Source organism: Coregonus lavaretus (assembly GCF_964263955.1).
Source record: "Coregonus lavaretus genome assembly, chromosome: 17".
Classification (NCBI taxonomy): Eukaryota; Metazoa; Chordata; class Actinopteri; order Salmoniformes; family Salmonidae; genus Coregonus; species Coregonus lavaretus.
The window spans coordinates 1183339-1203458 of record NC_140004.1 but is presented as its reverse complement, the minus strand read 5'-3'; positions in this window follow the sequence as shown (position 1 = coordinate 1203458).

The window sequence follows — 20120 nt, the reverse complement described above, 5'->3', positions numbered from 1 at the left end:
GTTTCTCCGCATACCTGGGATCCTTTATTAACCCCCGCTCCTGATGCTGCCTAACCAGCTCCTCTCGCCGTGCCTCTACATCCTCCTTCTCCCTACGCGCCTCCTGCAGTGCCTCCTCCTGAATGGATCTCTCCCGCTCTATTCTATCTAACAGCCCCCGTAATATGGTGGCCTCCTCTCTTACCCGGCACTCCTCCTCCCGTGAGGACTCCTCCGGGAGCCCCCACAAGTTAGCGAACAGAAACTCATCTTCATGGTCATCCTCCGACTCCTCAGTATAATACCTTTACCACTCCTCTTCCCATGGTCGTAGGGACCCAATCTGGAAACCAACCGGGTGCAGTGGTCGGGGCTCTTCTCTCTCGCTCCCCGACCACCCCTTAAGCCCCCCCCAAAATGTTATTGGGGCTGCTTCTCGGGCTTCCTCCTCGGCCGGCTTCCGTGTTGCCGTTGCTCCTCTCCTGCCTGGGCTTCCTTCTTCGCCCAGGGTCCTTTGCCCGCAAATATCTCTTCCCACGACCACATCTTCCCCACCTGTGTCCAGGGTGTACGGTCCTCCTGGGCACGCTGCTTGGTCCGTGTTTGGTGGGATCTTCTGTCACGTTCGTTCAAGGACGGGTCAGACCAAGGCGCAGCGTGAAATGCGTACATGTTTATTTACAACGAATAAACACATGACAAAACAACAAACCAACGAAACGTGAAGTCCTAAGGCTACACACAAAACAAGCCTACACACGGAACAAGATCCCACAACCCCTAATTGCCAATAGGCTGCCTAAGTATGCTCCCCAATCAGAGACAACGAGTGACAGCTGCCTCTGATTGGGAAACACACCCGGCCAAACATAGAACTACAAAACCTAGATCACAAACATAGAAAATACAACATAGAATATCCACACCCTGACTCAACATACAAGAGTCCCCTGAGTCACCCTTAGTATAAACCAGCCTTTAGTCTTGAAATCTTTGGTTGTTTAGTACATAGCCTCACATGTGAATCCTTAAAGAGATGGGTGGGGCTAAAGCTTAAGAGGTTGTGAACGATGCTGAATGGGTGTAGACAAAGACGAGCTCTCCAGTAGATACAAAAACATTCAAGTATAATTTTCTCAAAAGTGAGGTAACAAGTTTGTCAACTTTCAAAGCAGAATTACTTTCCTATTGTTCCTCAACTGTAGTGTATGATATACCATTTTCTATCTCTGAGTCTCTACTTTTATCCAATGTAAAAAACACAATTTCAAATTTTGCTACATAAGACCGAATCGAGCCGGTCGGTCACATATGACAAGGCTTGAAAAGGATTTGCCAGTAGATTGTTGACATGATTCATGATGATGACTGCTTTCCTAGCTAGCTATCTTGCTAGCTAATATTTTGAAAGTATGATGTTGACATGATCAGTCCAATCAAAGATACAACACAATTTGATGTCATTTTATCTGTGGCCAATGACCTTGAGCCTTCTTGGACAGTAACTTCTACTATAAATCTATGGCAGCACCCAAGGGGGCTTGAACTGCCTAGCTCTCCCATAGATTATGTGGTGGCGTAGTTTCCCCAGGAGTGACAGAACCCTGAGCCAATCACAGTGTAAACAGAGAAGATTAACCACGCCTACGCTTTGTGCTTTCGCTGGCTGCCCCTCCACCACAGAAAGCACTGAGCTAGGCTGAAACATCTGTATTTTGGAGATGCCTTACTCAAAAAAAGAGACCAAGTTTGTATGCTGCTTTATTAACTCAATGACATTTTTTTTTACATTGTTTGCTAAACTGATATGTGAGACGAATTAATGCTGAATGACATGCAAAACAGGCCAACTACATGGCACATTTTCCGGGGGGGGGGGTACAGATGGGGCTCAAAACAGGTGGGGCTGCCCCACCTGCCCTGAATGACGCGTAGCCACTGGTAGCTGTAATATTATGTAGAAAGATTTACCAAACTTGTAGTTATGTGTGATCAAACCTACCACAATGTTTTTCAGGCAGGAGTATAGAGCGCAGCTGGGTCCACAATTGGAGAGACTGGTTTCAGACTAGGGACCAATCCCAAATGGACCCCCAGACCATATGTACTTGTGGAGATCTGAAGGATTTGACAGGTGCAGTCAATATGGTAATGGCTCCACCTTGTTGTCCTCTGATAGGCTAGGTTGAAGCTTCAACATATTGCTTATACCAATCAAATCCAATCAGATCTCCAGAAGTGGATAGGGGTGTAGGGTCTAGGGGTCCATTTGGGATTGGGCCTATATTTAGAATGGAAAAAAGTCTGCAAAGGTGGAAACATCATCTAGTCTAGTCCGTTACACTCCCCTTGTGGCCCCATATCCACATCACACTTTGAAATAAGAGATCTGAAAATCTGGCAAGCACAGAGCACAGTAAGGCAGAGAGAAGCCGTGCCTCTTCTAAGGAGAAGCAAGTTCCACCTACTACAATATGTGTGGAGATAGGACTTTGCTAAAATTAAGGGAAAGGACTTGATTCATGATTTGAATTGACTGTTTTTCTTTCATGCCAGTACAAGGCTGCTGTGATGTGGGCCTATGGGTGTCTTTCTAGAATCGTCCATGAACAAATGCAAGCTGTGCTTGTGCAACTCCAACCGAGTTAGTTAGTAAGCGGTGAGTGACAAACTAGCAAAATAGGGGAACATCCTAAAGTGGCTACGCCTCCTTGTCCTTCTCTTCATCTGGATAGAGTGTAGACTTCTAAATGTGGGCTGCTAAATGTGTAAATGTAATCTGCACTAATGTAAAATAACTGGATAAGTAAAAGCATAATCTGAGAAGACATTCAATGTAGATAATGGAGAAAGGATTAATCAAATTCAGGTTTTAATTAAACGTGCAAGTCACTGTAGTGTACTTATTTATGCTAACAATATCTTGAATATTACTCTATTTACTTTTCAGATTTGACAATTGGCGTACATGAAGATGAGTACAGATGAGGCAGTAATGACCAGCCTGAGGAAAATCAGCAAGGAAGTGGTGAATGAATAACCATTACACACTGTAGGTGTAGCCTACTGTGTGGTCTTAGGCATGCTCTCCCTAACCACCCTTTTTTCCTTATCTCTGTGTCTCCCCTGCCGGAGGGCCTGAGGACCTGGGACCGCGCTGAGGACACCTTGGCCTGATGACTTCTGGACGTGCCAGGCCTGAGCCCACCTGGTTGTGCGGCTGATCCTGGTCCTCTGAGCCCGCTTTTATAGTGGCACTCCCCTTGCTTGTAATGAGAGATACAGTGGGGAAAAAAGGGGGAAGCCAGCAAGCCAGACCAAAAATGCCAGCAACAGTGTGTGTGAACCTTGTGAAGACTTACATAAAACGTTTGACCTGTGTCAGTGCCAACAAAGGGTATATAACAAAGTATTGAGAAACTTTTGTTATTGGCCGAATACTTATTTTCCACCATACTTTGCAAATAAATTCATTAAAAATCCTACAATGTGATTTTCTGATTTTTTTTTCTCAATTTGTCTGTCATAGTTGATGTGTACCTATGATGAAAATTACAGGCCTCCCTCATCTTTTTTAAGTGGGAGAACTTGCACAATTGGTGGCTGACTAAATACTTTTTTCCCCCACTGTATGTCACAATACACTTGACAGATCGCAATAAAGAAATCGATTCATTTATTTATTAAACATATATTGGGCTCTATCTGAACTGGAAGATTGTTAATCTAGAATTTGTTATAGCTAGGCCTATTGTAGGGTTACTGCTATTCCTACATAGCTCGCCGTCATGTATACAGTTAATAACAGTAAGTAGTTATTTTCACAGTAACATTCTGTCTTAGGGCATACCATTGGAGAGGCGTGCGAGATATTTGCCGACCCGTACCTGTGCCTGTTTGGCGATGCTTTTCCCACGTCAGGAAGAAGAATGAAATTTGTGCGCGTGCAAATATTGACATCCATGTTTGGTTTTGATTCAGAGGGGGGTGGTAGCATCTAATAATTGGTTTTCATTCTTTCTTGGGCACTGCTAGGCAACACAAACAACGCATTCCTTATCAGAACCGCCCACTGACCACGGATATACTCTCCGACGTGGGAAAAGCGTAACCAAACAGACACAGGTACGGGTCAGCAAATAACTCGCAAGGTGGCTAAATGTTATATTGCTCTGGTCTAGTAAATTGACTAGGTTACTGCATGCTATTTAATACACTAGTATGCCTATCTTCAACGGATAGTACAAACATCCATCCATGCATGCTCTCCTGCCGGAGTTTATGACAACAGAACATCAAACACCATAATTAGACAACTTGAAGCAAACACATAAAAACAAACAACTAACTCCTCATTTCTGGTGTGAATTCTTTGCCACAGACTCTGACAACTTGTGATGCCCAAACCTGGCAGGCCTTTCCTTCTTTTTGTCTAAGCAGTAAGCGTGCTCAAGACAGCTGTTCGCAGTCAGACAACTCTTCGATCCAACCTTGCTCGCTCTACGGGCAACTGCAGTAGGCTGACAGAGGAACATGAGGCCAGGACGTCTAGCTGCTTATCATAGTGCAGCTGCTTTCTTGGCTGCTGGCTGACATGGGCTTTGCTAAAACAATGCATTGCAGACACCAGCCTTGATGGATTTGCTTTCATTGCTCTGTATTTGTTGGCCATTACTACCAGGGCCTCACTGTAGTAGTCATCCTTGGTCAAGGAACTGAAAACCTTTAGCATGTCTTCCACCAGGTCAGGCGAATCAGGCAGAATGTCTGTTAGATAAACATATGATATAGAGAGGGGAACTTAAACATAAACTCTTACATTTTATTTAAATGTTGCATGCGCTCTGAGACAAACAGTATCCTTCAAATATTTGAGTTAAATGTTGTATGCTGGGACTTTTAGTTATTAAAACTCATTAACTGTTGATATACCGATTATACAGTATACTGTATATATTCAATAATAAAAACAAAATATGATACTTTATAATATTGTTTTATAAAGCAGATAAGTAACATATCTGTGGTAATTCTTAAGTCAAAAAGGACCGCATCAAACGTGTTACTCCTTAAGTCACGAGCTGGGGTGTGACGTCACCAATTTGTCCAGATGCTTATGAATTCTTCAAATGCGGATTTGAAACTCTTCAAACTAGTTGCATGTGTTTTCATTGTGAAATGCTCAAATAGATATCTATAAAAATACCCTAAAATAAAAGATGGCATTCTGTGTTGTTGCCTTATATTCATCATCTGTCTGTTTTATGTGCTCACTCATCATCTAATGACTGACTTGGCTGTCTCAGTGGCTTCGGCACTCTGCTTTGGTAGATAAAATATTCACATGAAAATGATTGTCTAACCATAAACAATAATAAAGTAGCCACTATTTTACCTCCTGTTATCTTCAGCAACTCAGCCCTCATCTCCGGTGTTGTCGGAAGTTGCTTGACAGGCATTTGTATATCTGGACCACAGCAGCCTGGTGCTTGCGGGAGCTCCTGTGTGCCTGACTGGACAAGTGCAGAGGTCTATCTCTGCAATAAAAGTTATTTGTGTCATTCCCTCGGGTTGGCAGCTCCTCCCGATAGCTGAGTGCCCAACACTCTCGACGACTGAACAGTCGATCGAAGTAGGCCGTGAATTTCTTATACCTGTAATTTGGGTAATATATGTAATTGAACAATGTCTTGTACTATCACATATGTGACCGACTGGCTCGATTCGGTCTTATGTAGCACCATTTGAAATTGTATTTTTTATATTGGATAAAAGTAGAGACTCAGAGCTAGAAAATGGTATATCATACACTACAGTTGAGGAACAAAGGGAAAGTAATTCTGCTTTGAAAGTTGATATCTTGCAACCCCACTTTTGAGAAAATGGCCCTTAAATGTTTTGGTACACGAATTGGAGAGCTCTTCTTTGTCTACACCCATTCAGCATTATTCACACCCTCTTAAGCCTTAGCCCCACCCATCTCTAATTATTCACATGCATGACATCAGCAGCCTGGTGGTCCAAAATAGCATAACTGGTGTATTTTAACACCAATAAACCCATCCGTTTAAAAATTAATTTAGTATATGTCTATCTTACAAACCAGGCAACTAAAAGCAACTTTCGAAACAATATTTTGGTTAGTTTCTAGCTTGTTAGCTAGCTAGCTAACGTTAAGTTAGCTGGCTAGCCAGTTCAAATAATGACCACATCATATAGCTGACAAGGTCTTAACTTTAGCTAATTTGTATTCATTATTACAGGAAAATAAACTCACAACAAGATCATTACTTTCAAGTTAATGGCAAGCTAATTACAGAAAATATCTTACGGTTGTGAGTGTGACGAAATAAAAGCAGGGCATTCTACCGGAAAACTTTAGAACTTAGACACTGTCTCGTTGGCTACACGTTATATCCTACTTTGACTTTGGTGCAGGTCATGTTGTTGTTGACATTACCGTCTCTGGTAAACACACAATGTCAAATAAGATCAAAGTCTAGCTAGCTAAACAATGAACCATAAGCCCAACTCATAACATTACTACCCTGCATGAATCTGCATGTAGCTAACCAACTAGATTCAATGTTAGCTAGCTAGCTAACATTAGGCTATAACTAGCAATGCAAATTGCTCTGAGATAAAAATAATATTACTAGCTAGCTAACAGTACGCTTTAACTTGCAATGAAAATGACTTTCTGACAAAATTATAAACGTATAATATCTGAAAATGTAGCTAGCTAGACTCTCTCACCCGTATATATGGATGAATGCTTCTCCCTCTCTGTTACGGATGCCATGGTTGTCCTTAGTTTGAAGATGTAATCCGGAGACAGTTGTTTTATACAACAGCCTTCTGTGTCTTCTCTTTTCGACTCTCTCCGTATATTTGCAATCAAACGCCAGAATTTTCTTAATCTCCTTAGCTATCATACTCTGCTTCCACCGGGCATTCCACTGATTTCAAAACTCTGTCCTCCAGAAAGTGGAGACCAACACTTTTACAGTTATTCGTGAAATATTTTTTTAAAAGCTGCATTAGAAAGGATTACCTATACATACTGAGCAGCCCTTTGTCATAGACAGAAGCGTGCTACATGGCAGACCAATCCAAACTCATCTCTCGGCCTGTCCAGCCAATCCATTATCTCAGCCAATCATGGCTAGCAGGAAGGTTCCTGTCTTTTTCCGTGGCTAAACCAACTAGCAACTAACAATTGTATTCGTATTTACAGATGGCATACAAGTTTGTTATTAAGGCACATGAAAGTTCACATGTTCCAGGAGGCATTTCTGCCAAAAACGCATTTTGATTTTTAAAAAAATGTTTACGTTCAAATGCCTCTCCTGTGAAGTAGTGACGCGTGACATACACCTAGTTTCCTGAAACAAGTCACACATTGGTGACAAAATATAAGGGAAAATGGATCCCAAATAAAAACATATCCCAAACAAGGACTGGCAAATTTTAATTAGAAAAGACTAAAACTGATTAGCAAGTCTTGGTTTAATCATAAAAAAAGTTACTGAGAATAAAGAATAAGTTAATACACTGAGTGTACAAAACATTAGGAACAACTGCTCTTTCCATGACATAGACTGACCAGATGAATCCAGGTAAAAGCTATGATCCCTTATTCATGTCACCTGTTAAATCCAACTTGAATCAGTGTAGATGAAGGGGTGGTGACAGGTTAAAGAAGGATTTTATAAGCCTTGAGACAATTGAGACATGGATTGTGTATTTGTGTCATTCAGAAGGTGAACGGGCAAGACAAAAGATTTCAGTGCCTTTGAACAGGATATGGTAGTAGATGCCAGACGCGCCGGTTTGTGTTAAGAACTGCAACGCTGCTAGGTTTTTCACATAGTTTCCCGTGTGTATCAATAATGGTCCACCACCCAAAGGACATCCAGCCAACGTGACACAACTGTGGGAAGCATTGGAGTCAATATGGGCCAGCATCCCTGTGGAACGCTTTCCACACCTTGTAGAGTCCACGCCCCAACGAATTGAGGCTGTTCTGAGGTCAAAAGGCGGTGCAACTCAAAAAGGAATGTGTTCCTAATGTTTGGTATAATCAAACCTGCTGATAGAGGGGCTCAACTATCTCTTCCCTGGCATACATGTCTTTGACAACAGCAAAGAGGGTCTGCCTGTCTCTCAGGTTTACTCCACTCTCCTTGCTCCACAGCCACCTCTACAATGCCTGGAGTGGGGGGTAGAAGGTGCAGAGAAGCAGTTTGGCCCCTGGAAATGCCCTCCCTAATGCTCTCCTCTCTGACTTGCAGTCATCTGTAATGAATAGGCGAGGACAAGCCTGACCTCTCCCTGGCATACTAAGGCGTACTCCCTCAGGATGCCTTTCAACAGTTGAAGGCCCTTAAGAATTGTGGCCTCATCCTCAGACTTAGTCAGGATAACCCCAAGGGGGAGACCGCCAGCACAGGTGTGGGTAAGGAGAAGAAAAACTCTGCAGCCGAATATTCCGGAAGATGAGGGTCTTTACTCCTGGGACCAACCACACACAAAATTGTGTCAAATTGAGTCATAGAACAGAGGGGATAACTGGATTGACAAAAATACTTATTAGACACCTGCTCTATCTTCCGGTCTTGTCGGCACGTCAGCATGGTACAGGTCATCAGGTGTTCTTGGACAGTCTTCTGTCATTGGCTATTTAGGACCTGACGGCCACATTGTGTTTACACCTATAATGTGCCTGAACAAAATATATGGAGTTTATTCTTCTAATTTCTACAAAAACTGCAAAACTGTTTACTGGGATAGAGTAGGAGACCATAAATACAAAGAGACTAAACAAACAAGAAATGTGTGTGTGTGTGTGAGAGAGAGAGAGAGAGAGAGAGAGAGAGAGAGAGAGAGAGAGAGAGAGAGAGAGAGAGAGAGAGAGAGAGAGAGAGAGAGAGAGAGAGAGAGAGAGAGAGAGAGAGAGAGAGAGAGAGAGAGAGAGAGAGAGAGAGAGAGAGAGAGAGAGAGAGAGAGAGAGAGAGAGAGAGAGTGAGAGAGAGAGAGAGAGAGAGAGAGAGAGAGAGAGAGAGAGAGAGAGAGAGAGAGAATGTGTGTGACATGACATTGTTGGCTGGTGTGGCCTTACCTTAAAATGCACACTGTGTCCTTTACTTGGTTTTGTGACAGCGACCCTCCAAGTGACTTCTGACTCATCTTTAAACCGACTTACTCCTTCAATGGCCATTCGAAAGGATGCCTCAAAAGCACAGGGGTCCATTTGTGTGGGCCTCTCATCATAGGAACAGACAAGGTACTTATACCCAGGATTTAACCAACTCTATGAATTGAAAGAAATGTTACAAGCATACCAGCTAACAACTAGTTTTTTTAATCATGAATTTATTACATTCATTAAAATGATCAATAACAATCTTTGTCAAAACTACTGCTAACCTTCTATTGTGGATACTCATCAGTGTTTTCTCTCACATTGGCACAAGTCAATGGGACTTGCTCTGAAACTATGAGACCAGCAAGATGAAAATGATGAATGGAAGTACCAATCATAATTCAAAATGTTCCACTCATAAAAACTAATATTTAAGCTATTTTATATGTAAATTGCTGTTATCTTACCTAGTTGGAGTACTATTGGCATCCATTATTTTGAGATGAGGTGAGAAAACTCACGCTTGGAAGACGCTCCGCTCGCTCGCACGCTCTATGAGCGCGGATGAGGGTTTGTTAGCAACGGTAACTAGTGATTTTTGACATTATGAGCCTGGCTGAGGTTCTCTGAATCTATCAAATCACCGCTCTCATGCTGTTGACCAATGAGGCTGGAATACGCCCCTAGGAGAAACGGGACTTGGTTTCGGCTAACCTCGTTTGGGAAAAAATAAGACACAGATCGCCATGAACATTATTACCAGGAAAAACACAATTTTCAATATGTTTGAATTTCTAAAAATGTCATACAATTCAATATTTTTTATTTACATTTTATTTTATTTTAAGTTTCAACGTACATTACTTCACTTTTTTATATTTTTAATTTACTTTGTTTTTTTCTTTTGGGACAATTCTTTTGTAATTCAAATAGAGCACTATTCTTCATACATTTTCTGCATCGCTGAATAGAGAAATGCTGGTAGCCTATACGCCTATGGAATTGTTCCACAAAGATGCGTGAAAGTGGAGACATTTATACTCATTATGATAATACATATAGATCATAAATGATATTTCCAAGTGTTCTAACGAAATTTCCATATAAACAAATTAAATGATAAATGCAATTCAAAACGGCACAACAGAGTTCTATCTTGATAAATCTAACGCATCAAAGGAATATTGTTCGTAAACATTCAGGCAGCTTTACGAAACGAAATATACATATTAAAGCCATTTAATACCGGCTACCAAGTCACAACAAGGCCGATGTCAAATGCTGACATCAAAATAAAAAAAACTGCGCATTAACTGACCAGGGCTGGCGCCTGAATTAATCCATTGGACAGGCCTTCCATTTCCATAGGCGGGCACATTTTGTCACGGGATATCCTATGTTTGCACGCGCTTGGCCGTAAAAATAATTTTTTGGGGGTGTTATAGTAAAGACCATAGGCAGCTCGTGATTTCAAGTTTGGAGAAGCTTACAATTTATCCTACCATTTCTAGCGATCTGCATGACAGTTATGATTATTTTTATATGCACATTTTCGTGGAACCGTTTCATTTCAATAATAACGTTTTCGTTTCTCAAAATCACGTGGTTAATCATACAAATCTGAAGTAAAATGATAAAAATAGAAAAGTTAAAATGTAACTAAGGTGAGAGCACCAGCCTCTTCCATATAGACACATTGATACACTGTGGTCCATTGGTGGCTAAAGAAATGAGCGCATAGAACTCAGAGATAGCCTATAGGCCAATGTACCAGTAGGCCTATAACTTCCATGTCCACTAAGTAAAATACATAGTCCTAAAGCCGACTAATAAAAACAGCAAAAAATATCCTGATGAAAATTCTGGTTCTTTCAATCACATTCATCACTCTGCTCAGCCTGTCTGCCTCCCTTTCTATCTGTCTTGATTTGAGCTATTGCTAGTGAAGTGCAACATTGTATCAAATCCTCAACTGGGTGCGGCCCGAAGTTGTCGCTAGCGAACTTGCAACATTGTATCAACTAGCCTATTCCGGGCCCTCAGAGTTTCCAGCACCAGTGAGTTCGGGACAGACAGCTGTTTTTATGACGTTTCCACGATAAATGGGATCATGATATTTTGCTTTTTCATACCAAGGCTTGGTGATTATCGAGGCCGGGAGCGTTGGAAATATTTGTTGTTTCAAAATCAGTCGCAAAGGATGTAAAAAATAAACTAACTTCATTGACTTACTGTGTGAGGTGAAGTTGAAGGTGGACCAGCTTATTAGTGGTGGACGTGGTGAGTAAATACAATCAGAAGTCAGACATTGCCAAATGGGCACTTTCCTACATGAACTTTTTCTCACAACTGTAGCAGGTGGTGAACTTTGCAGATAACATTTCCACTCTGAGAATGAGAACAGTAAATTACTATAATGAATACATGCATTAACAGAAATGTATGTAACCAAATGACAGGGGATTACCCATACTTTTACTAGGCCTACTGGTGACATATAGTATGTAATGGGGAATTGATAGTTGAAAATAAACAATCAAAGGGCAAACAATTCACATAATGAAACAATGAATGCACAATAATTGGCGGGAGACCACTGAGCGCATTCTGTAGAGCTGAGTGCATGCATTCTAGAGAGAGACATGCCATATCTTCGCCACACACCCCTTCCCTCCTTCTTGTTGCAACATTTTAAATAATACTCAAGACACATTATCTTCACACATATGTCAGATGCTTTTCACTGATAGTCGCAACTCAGCTAGACATATTGCCATTCACGCTACCCAAATCGTCGGATTCCCACTTGTGATTTGAAACAACCCACAGCTCTTTTTTTTAAACCTGGTAATGATCCTCTGTGGCTAAGTCATGCTTTCTGGTGAAGTATTTTGAATGTTTTTATTTAGACAGTAGTAATTATATAATTTTGGCAAAACTTTATACCATTACTAACAGTGCGCTGTGCACCCGCCAACTTTCCTTTCAAATTTGCAAGAGTCTGAAAACAGAGATCGGTCTATAATGACAAGATGCTCATGTTTCCGCCCTAACAATGGGAGTCGTTGTCCCAAAGGCGGAAAGGCAAGAGACAAGCTTAGTTCTGCATATTATGCCTACAGAAACGCATTGGGTTTAACGCATTCTGTATCTGATGCTGTCTGGCCAGAAATAGCATGACATGCCATACTCCTTTGGTCCAGACAGAATCAGATACATGGTCTACACATACTGAGACACGCTGTTTCGCTCGCTTGGATGCTTTATCTGTGATTGATGCGTCTTTCTGTTGTTAGCGTCTCAGTCAAATAATTAATAATTATCAATATTTCAATAGGTTATTTGGATGGGCAAGGAGTTACGGTAGGGTGGGCCATACCCCCTAAGGACTGCCCATAATGCCGGCCCTGAACTGACCGAAGCACAAATGCAAACTATGTCACATAAATCCTACACATTATAATGCATTGACATAAAAGGCATATAATCAAAGGGATTTGGCCTACTTATCATCAAGGACGCATGTAAGTCAAACAAAATTGACCAAACAATGGCGAAAATCACGAAATACTTAAGGACAATCTACACATTCCCTCATCTGATAGCCTACAGGTAGGCTATAGTGGAGCTCATTCCTGAATGGACAGGGTAATTTTCAAAAAATGTAATGAGTAATATTTAATACATTACTTTCCATGCAAAGTGATTTTGTAAAGTAATGAGATTAACTTTCATGTAACAAATTCCAACACTGCTCATGAGCTTAGTTCAACTGTTGGCCCAATCGGAACCCAAAATATAATCTTGTTTTACTCCAGTGTAGAAATTATCTAATGTAACAAACACTGTATGGTTTCAATCAAAACAAGGTTAAAACCAGGGGCGCAACTTTGGTTTTAGAAGTGGGGGGGGATATACAGTGGTCCTCTGTAGCTCAGCTGGTAGAGCACGGCGCTTGTAACGCCAAGGTAGTGGGATCGATCCCCGGGACCACCCATTCACAAAAAAAATTATGCACGCATGACTGTAAGTCGCTTTGGATAAAAGCGTCTGCTAAATGGCATATTATTATTATATTATTATAGTCAGCCACCAATTGTGCAAGTTCTCCCACTTAAAAAGATGAGAGAGGCCTGTAATTTTCATCATAGGTACACATCAACTATGACAGACAAATTGAGGAAAAAAAATCCAGAAAATCACATTGTAGGATTTTTTCTGAATTTATTTGCAAATTATGGTGGAAAATAAGTATTTGGTCACGTACAAACAAGCAAGATTTCAGGCTCTCACAGACCTGTAACTTCTTCTTTAAGAGGCTCCTCTGTCCTCCACTCGTTACCTGTATTAATGGCACCTGTTTGAACTTGTTATCAGTATAAAAGACACCTGTCCACAACCTCAAACAGTCACACTCCAAACTCCACTATGGCCAAGACCAAAGAGCTGTCAAAGGACACCAGAAACAAAATTGTAGACCTGCACCAGGCTGGGAAGACTGAATCTGCAATAGGTAAGCAGCTTGGTTTGAAGAAATCAACTGTGGAAGCAATTATTAGGAAATGGAAGACATACAAGACCACTGATAATCTCCCTCGATCTGGGGCTCCACGCAAGTGCTCACCCCGTGGGGTCAAAATGAACGGTGAGCAAAAATCCCAGAACCACACGGGGGGACCTAGTGAATGACCTGCAGAGAGCTGGGACCAAAGTAACAAAGCCTACCATCAGTAACACACTACGCCGCCAGGGACTCAAATCCTGCAGTGCCAGACGTGTCCTCCTGCTTAAGCCAGTACATGTCCAGGCCCGTCTGAAGTTTGCTAGAGTGCATTTGGATGATCCAGAAGAGGATTGGGAGAATGTCAAATGGTCAGATGAAACCAAAATATAACTTTTTGGTAAAAACTCAACTCGTCGTGTTTGGAGGACAAGGAATGCTGAGTTGCATCCAAAGAACACCATACCTACTGTGAAGCATGGGGGTGGAAACATCATGCTTTGGGGCTGTTTTTCTGCAAAGGGACCAGGACGACTGATCCGTGTAAAGGAAAGAATGAATGGGGCCATGTATCGTGAGATTTTGAGTGAAATCCTCCTTCCATCAGCAAGGGCATTGAAGATGAAACGTGGCTGGGTCTTTCAGCATGACAATGATCCCAAACACACCGCCCGGGCAACGAAGGAGTGGCTTCGTAAGAAGCATTTCAAGTTCCTGGAGTGGCCTAGCCAGTCTCCAGATCTCAACCCCATAGAAAATCTTTGGAGGGAGTTGAAAGTCTGTGTTGCCCAGCGACAGCCCCAAAACATCACTGCTCTAGAGGAGATATGCATGGAGGAATGGGCCAAAATACCAGCAACAGTGTGTGAAAACCTTGTGAAGACTTACAGAAAACGTTTGACCTGTGTCATTGCCAACAAAGGGTATATACCAAAGTATTGAGAAACTTTTGTTATTGACCAAATACTTATTTTCCACCATAATTTGCAAATAAATTCATTAAAAATCCTACAATGTGATTTTCTGGATTTTTTTTCTCTCATTTTGTCTGTCATAGTTGACGTGTACCTATATAGTTGACGTGTACCGTATAACTTGCACAATTGGTGGCTGACTAAATACTTTTTTCCCCCACTGTAATTATAATTATTGTATTTTTTTTCCAGTCGGATAAACACTCCAAACAGCCTAACCGATGGCTCAGAGGCATCCGCATGGTCCTAAAGCACACCGTTCTCCCCGTCCCCAGTGAAAGTTGCGCCCCTGGTTAAAACTATCATTTTTGATGTCATGGATGGGCAGTCCTTCCATCCATAGCTCCATCTAGGAATTTGAGAGTGGACGTTACATTTCTCTATCCCCATCCCTCAGCTGTTTTACCAAAACCATTAACATTCTGGAATTGTTCAATTATTTTTAAGTAGGCTTTTTTCAATTTTCTATAACGGATTGGCTATTGCAATAGTGAAATTAGAATCACTACTCTCGACGGGTCTGACCTAGAGTATGTGTACAACTACAAATTCCTAGGTGTCTGGTTAGACTGTAAACTCTCCTTCCAGACTCACATTAAGCATCTCCAATCCAAAGTTAAATCTAGAATCGGCTTCCTATTTCGCAACAAAGCCTCCTTCACTCATGCTGCCAAACATGCCCTCGTAAAACTGACTATCCTACCCATCCTTGACTTCGGCGATGTCATTTACAAAATAGCCTCCAACACTCTACTCAGCAAATTGGATGTAGTTTATCACAGTGCCATCCGTTTTGTCACCAAAGCCCCATATACTACCCACCACTGTGACCTGTACGCTCTTGTTGGCTGGTCCTCACTACAAACCCACTGGCTCCAGGACATCTATAAATCACTGCTAGGCAAATCCCCGCCTTATCTTAGCTCATTGGTCACCATAGCAACACCCACCCGTAGTATGCGTTCCAGCAGGTATATCTCACTGGTCATCCCCAAAGCCAACACCTCCTTTGGCCACCATTCCTTCCAGTTCTCTGCTGCCAATGACTGGAACGAATTGCAAAAATCTCTGAAGCTGGAGACTCTTATCTCCCTCACTAACTTTAAGCATCAGTTGTCAGAGCACCTTACCGATCACTGCACCTGTACACAGCCCATCTGAAATTAGCCCACCCATCTACCTCATCCCCATATTGTTATTTATTTTGCTAATTTGCACCCCAGTATCTCTATTTGCACATCATCTCTTGCACATCTATAATTCCAGTGTTAATACTAATTGTGATTATTTTGCACTATGGCCTATTTATTGCCTTACCTCCATAACTTGCTACATTTGAACACACTGTATATATATTTTCTGTTGTATTTTTGACTTTATGTTTTGTTTTACCCCATATGTAACTCTGTGTTGTTGTTTTTATCGCACTGCTTTGCTTTATCTTGTCAAAGGTCGCAGTTGTAAATGAGAACTTGTTCTCAACTGGCTTACCTGGTTAAATAAAGGTGATTTAAAAATAAAAAATAAATAAAAAATATGGCAACATTATTATGCAATTCTGTTTAACTCCAGTCTCTCTCCTAGCCTACTCTGTAAAACATTTCCTGTAAAATTCACAGTAACTTACTGGCAGAAATTGGCCAGTAAGTTACAGTAATGTATTTTACAGTACAGCTACTGTAATAAATTTTACGGTAACACATTTTACAGTTCCAAAGATGTTATTGTAATCTAATTCACAGTACCAAGTCAGTTACTGCTATCTAATTTACAGTACCAATTACAATTACAGCATATTACTGTACAACTGTAAGTACTCAGTGACATATTATCCAGTTTTCTTTGTGAGTTTTTATTTTTACATGTACATTTTGGTAATTTAGCGGGCACTCTTGTCCTTATCAACTTACTAGTCGAGGCATTCAACCAAGATGGATAAAAAAAGACATATCACAGTTAGCAATAAACAAATAAAACATTTCTGCACCCATTACTGAAAATGTTAATGTAGTTAAGTATACACTGGTCTTCAAGAAAATTGTAATTACAACAAGATATCTTTAAATATATCTCAGACTAACACTGTATATCGCTGGATAGTGCCAATACATTACTGAGATATTCACTTAGATATACTGTAACTTGATGCCAACTTGCTGTATTTTACTATAAAGTCAAAGCAATGGAACACAGTACTATACCGTAAAAGTGGCTATTAAACTGTAAGAAAGTTATTTTTACAGTATTTTACTGTAATTACAAGGGATTGGAGTGCGCAGGTTGGCTGCTAGGCATTTGCATATAACAGCATATTAACAAATTCTCCGTTTTTTATCACTTGCACCTCTAGAGGCCTAAACAAAGGCTTCTAAACTGGCCGTGATTACAGGGCAAAACAGAACAAACAGACACAGTTAAATATTCAACCATTAAGACCTACTGACACTCTGCTCTCTTCCCTACATACATTCAATTGTTAGGGAACTACTACCACATATCACTTCAATTGGTACAGGACTCTCACTAACGGATGCAACAAATATAGCTACTTACAAGGCATGCCTTAAAATATGTAAATGAGCCAGCAATTATTTCCCCTCCCACAATATTTTCCCACAATACACCATAATTTACAGTATGCTACAGTAAATATACAGCAAAACAGCAATACAGTACTTTATTGTTGAATTGTATTGAAAAACCAATTCAGCAACTGCTAATAGTGAATATGTAATGATATATTACAGCATATCAACTAATACTTGCACTTTAGGCCTTAACAAAGGCTTCTAAACTGACAGTGACTACAGGGCAAAACAGATCAAAAGGACATTGCTAGCCACTCAATCATTACAGGTTTGACACTTGCTACCACTCTGATCTGTCCCCTTCATAAATTAAATTGTCATAAATTAAATTGGTACAGCACTCTCACTAACGGGTGCAGCAAATATAGCCTCTTACAAGACACACCTCAAAATATGTTAATGAGTCAGAAATAACAATACCATGCACCCACTAGTGTTCCAACGTTTTTTTGGCGCTCCAAAAATGCAGTATGATACTGTATTCTAAAGTTTCAGGACAAGATTGTAGAATTCCTAATACAGTATATTATTGTATTCTGTGGTGTGCAGCATTCTCACTCACGGGTGCAATAAATATAGCCTCTTACAATTACAACATTAAAATATGTTAATGAGCCAGGGATTCTTCTAACATTTTACCACTATGCACCATAATTCATTCTGTAAAACACATTTACGGTATTTTACTGTGCATTCTACAGTGTTTTACGATTGAAATTACAGTTTACTGTGCATTCTACAGGGTTTTGCTGTTGAAATTACAGAAAAGTCTTACAGTGTACTGCCACAACAGTGACCATGTGACGAATGCATTTGCCAGGGTGGGGTGTAAGGGAAAGGTTTGATGTTACAACGATGAGGCATGCAGCTCCAGAGATGTGATGGTCTGAGCCCAGGCAGATATTTATAGAGCGCTGAGTCAGACTTGAGCTCCAGTAAAGTTACTGGATCACCATCATGAGGAGGCGGAGGAGTGGTGGTTGGACTGACAAAGGCAGCTGCTTTATGTGCCTCAGTCTGTAAAGAGCAACTTGGACTCAGTGGGCTCCGTGTAGCTCAGTTGGTAGAGCATGGCGTTTGCAACACCAGGGTTGTGGGTTCGATTCCCACAGGGGGCCAGTATGAAAAAAAAAACTAAATAGTAAGTCGCTCTGGATAAGAGCGTCTGCTAAATGACTCAAATGTAATGTAATTCCATTTCGTATGATATGTTACAATTTGTATAATATGTTAAGAATTGCAATTTCTACAATGTGTTACGAATTTGCAAAACGTATGATATGTTACAAATTCCAATTTGTTGTGGCTAACGTTAGCTAGGTAGCTAACGCTAACATCACCTAGGTGGCTAACATTAGCTAGGCTAGGGGTTAAGGTTAGGAGTTAGGTTAAAGGGTTAGGGGAAGGGTTAGCTAACATGCTAAGTAGATGCAACGTAGCTAAAAAGTAGTAAGTACTTGCAAAGTTGCTTGTGATGAGATTTGAACATGCAACTTTTGGGTTACAAAACGTTGGCGTTATACACCTACCCACCCCCCCTGATCAACCACCCTACCTTCGTATTAGCCTTAAATAACCAGACCAAATGTAACATATCATACTAATTGGAGTGTCCTGGATTTTCAGTTACTATGTTACGTTTAGTCTATGTGACCAGGCAGGAGAGGCAGCACAACAACGTTGTGTTAGTGACGCCTTCTGTGAAACACAGACTGCCTCTGCTGCAGCTACAACAACATTCCCTTGACGGCCGTTTTAATTGCCCAACAAGATACTTACCATTGCAACTGTCAGACTAACATCACATGACAGGCATAAGAAACATACGCTGATGTCTCTCGCTCCTGTTCTCTATCTCTCTCTCTCTCTCACTGACACACACAAATACATTACATGACCAAAAGTATGTGGACACACTTTCAAAGTAGTGGATTCTGCAATTTCAGCCACACCCGTTGCTGACAGGTGTATAAAAGGAGCACACAGCCATGCAATCTCCATAGACAAACATTGGCAGTAGAATGGCCCGTACTGAAGAGCTCAGTGACTTTCAACATGGCAGAAGTCAGTTTGTCAAATTTCTGCCCTGCTAGAGCTGCCCCGGTCAACTGTACTGTAAATGCTGTTATTGGGAAGTGGAAACGTCTAGGAGCAACCATGGCTCAGCCGCGAAGTGGTAGGCCACACAAGCGCACAGAATGGGACCACCGAGTGCTGAAGCGCGTAGCACATAAAAATCACCGGTTCTTGGTTGCAACACTCACTAACTACCGAGTTCCAAACTCGGAAGCAACGTCAGCACAAGAACTGTTGGTCGGGAGCTTCATGAAATGGGTTTCCATGGCCGAGCAGCCGCACACAAGCCTAAGATCACCATGCGCAATGCTAAGCGTCGGCTGGAGTGGTGTAAAGCTTGCCGCCATTGGACTCTGGACTAGTGGAAACGCGTTCTCTGGAGTGATGAATCACGCTTCACCATCTGGCAGTCCGACGGACTAATCTGGGTTTGGCAGATACCAGGAGAACACTTCCTGCCCCAATGCATAGAGCCAACTGTAACGTTTGGTGGAGGAGGAATAATGGTCTGGGGCAGTTTTTCATGGTTAGGGCTAGGCCCCTTAGTTCCAGTGAGGGGAAATATTAACGCTAACGCATACAATTACATTCTAAACGATTCTGTGCTTACAACTTTGTGGCAACAGTTTGGGGAAGGCCCTTTCCTGTTTTAGCATGACAATGCCCCGTGCACAAAGCGAGGTCCACACAGAAATGGTTTGTCGAGATTGTTGTGGAAGAACTTGACTGGCCTACACAGAGCCCTGATCTCAACTCCATTGAATACCTTTGGGATGAATTGGAACACCGACTTTGAGCCAGGCCTAATCGTCCAACATCAGTGCCCGACCTCACTAATGCTCTTGTGGCTGAATGGA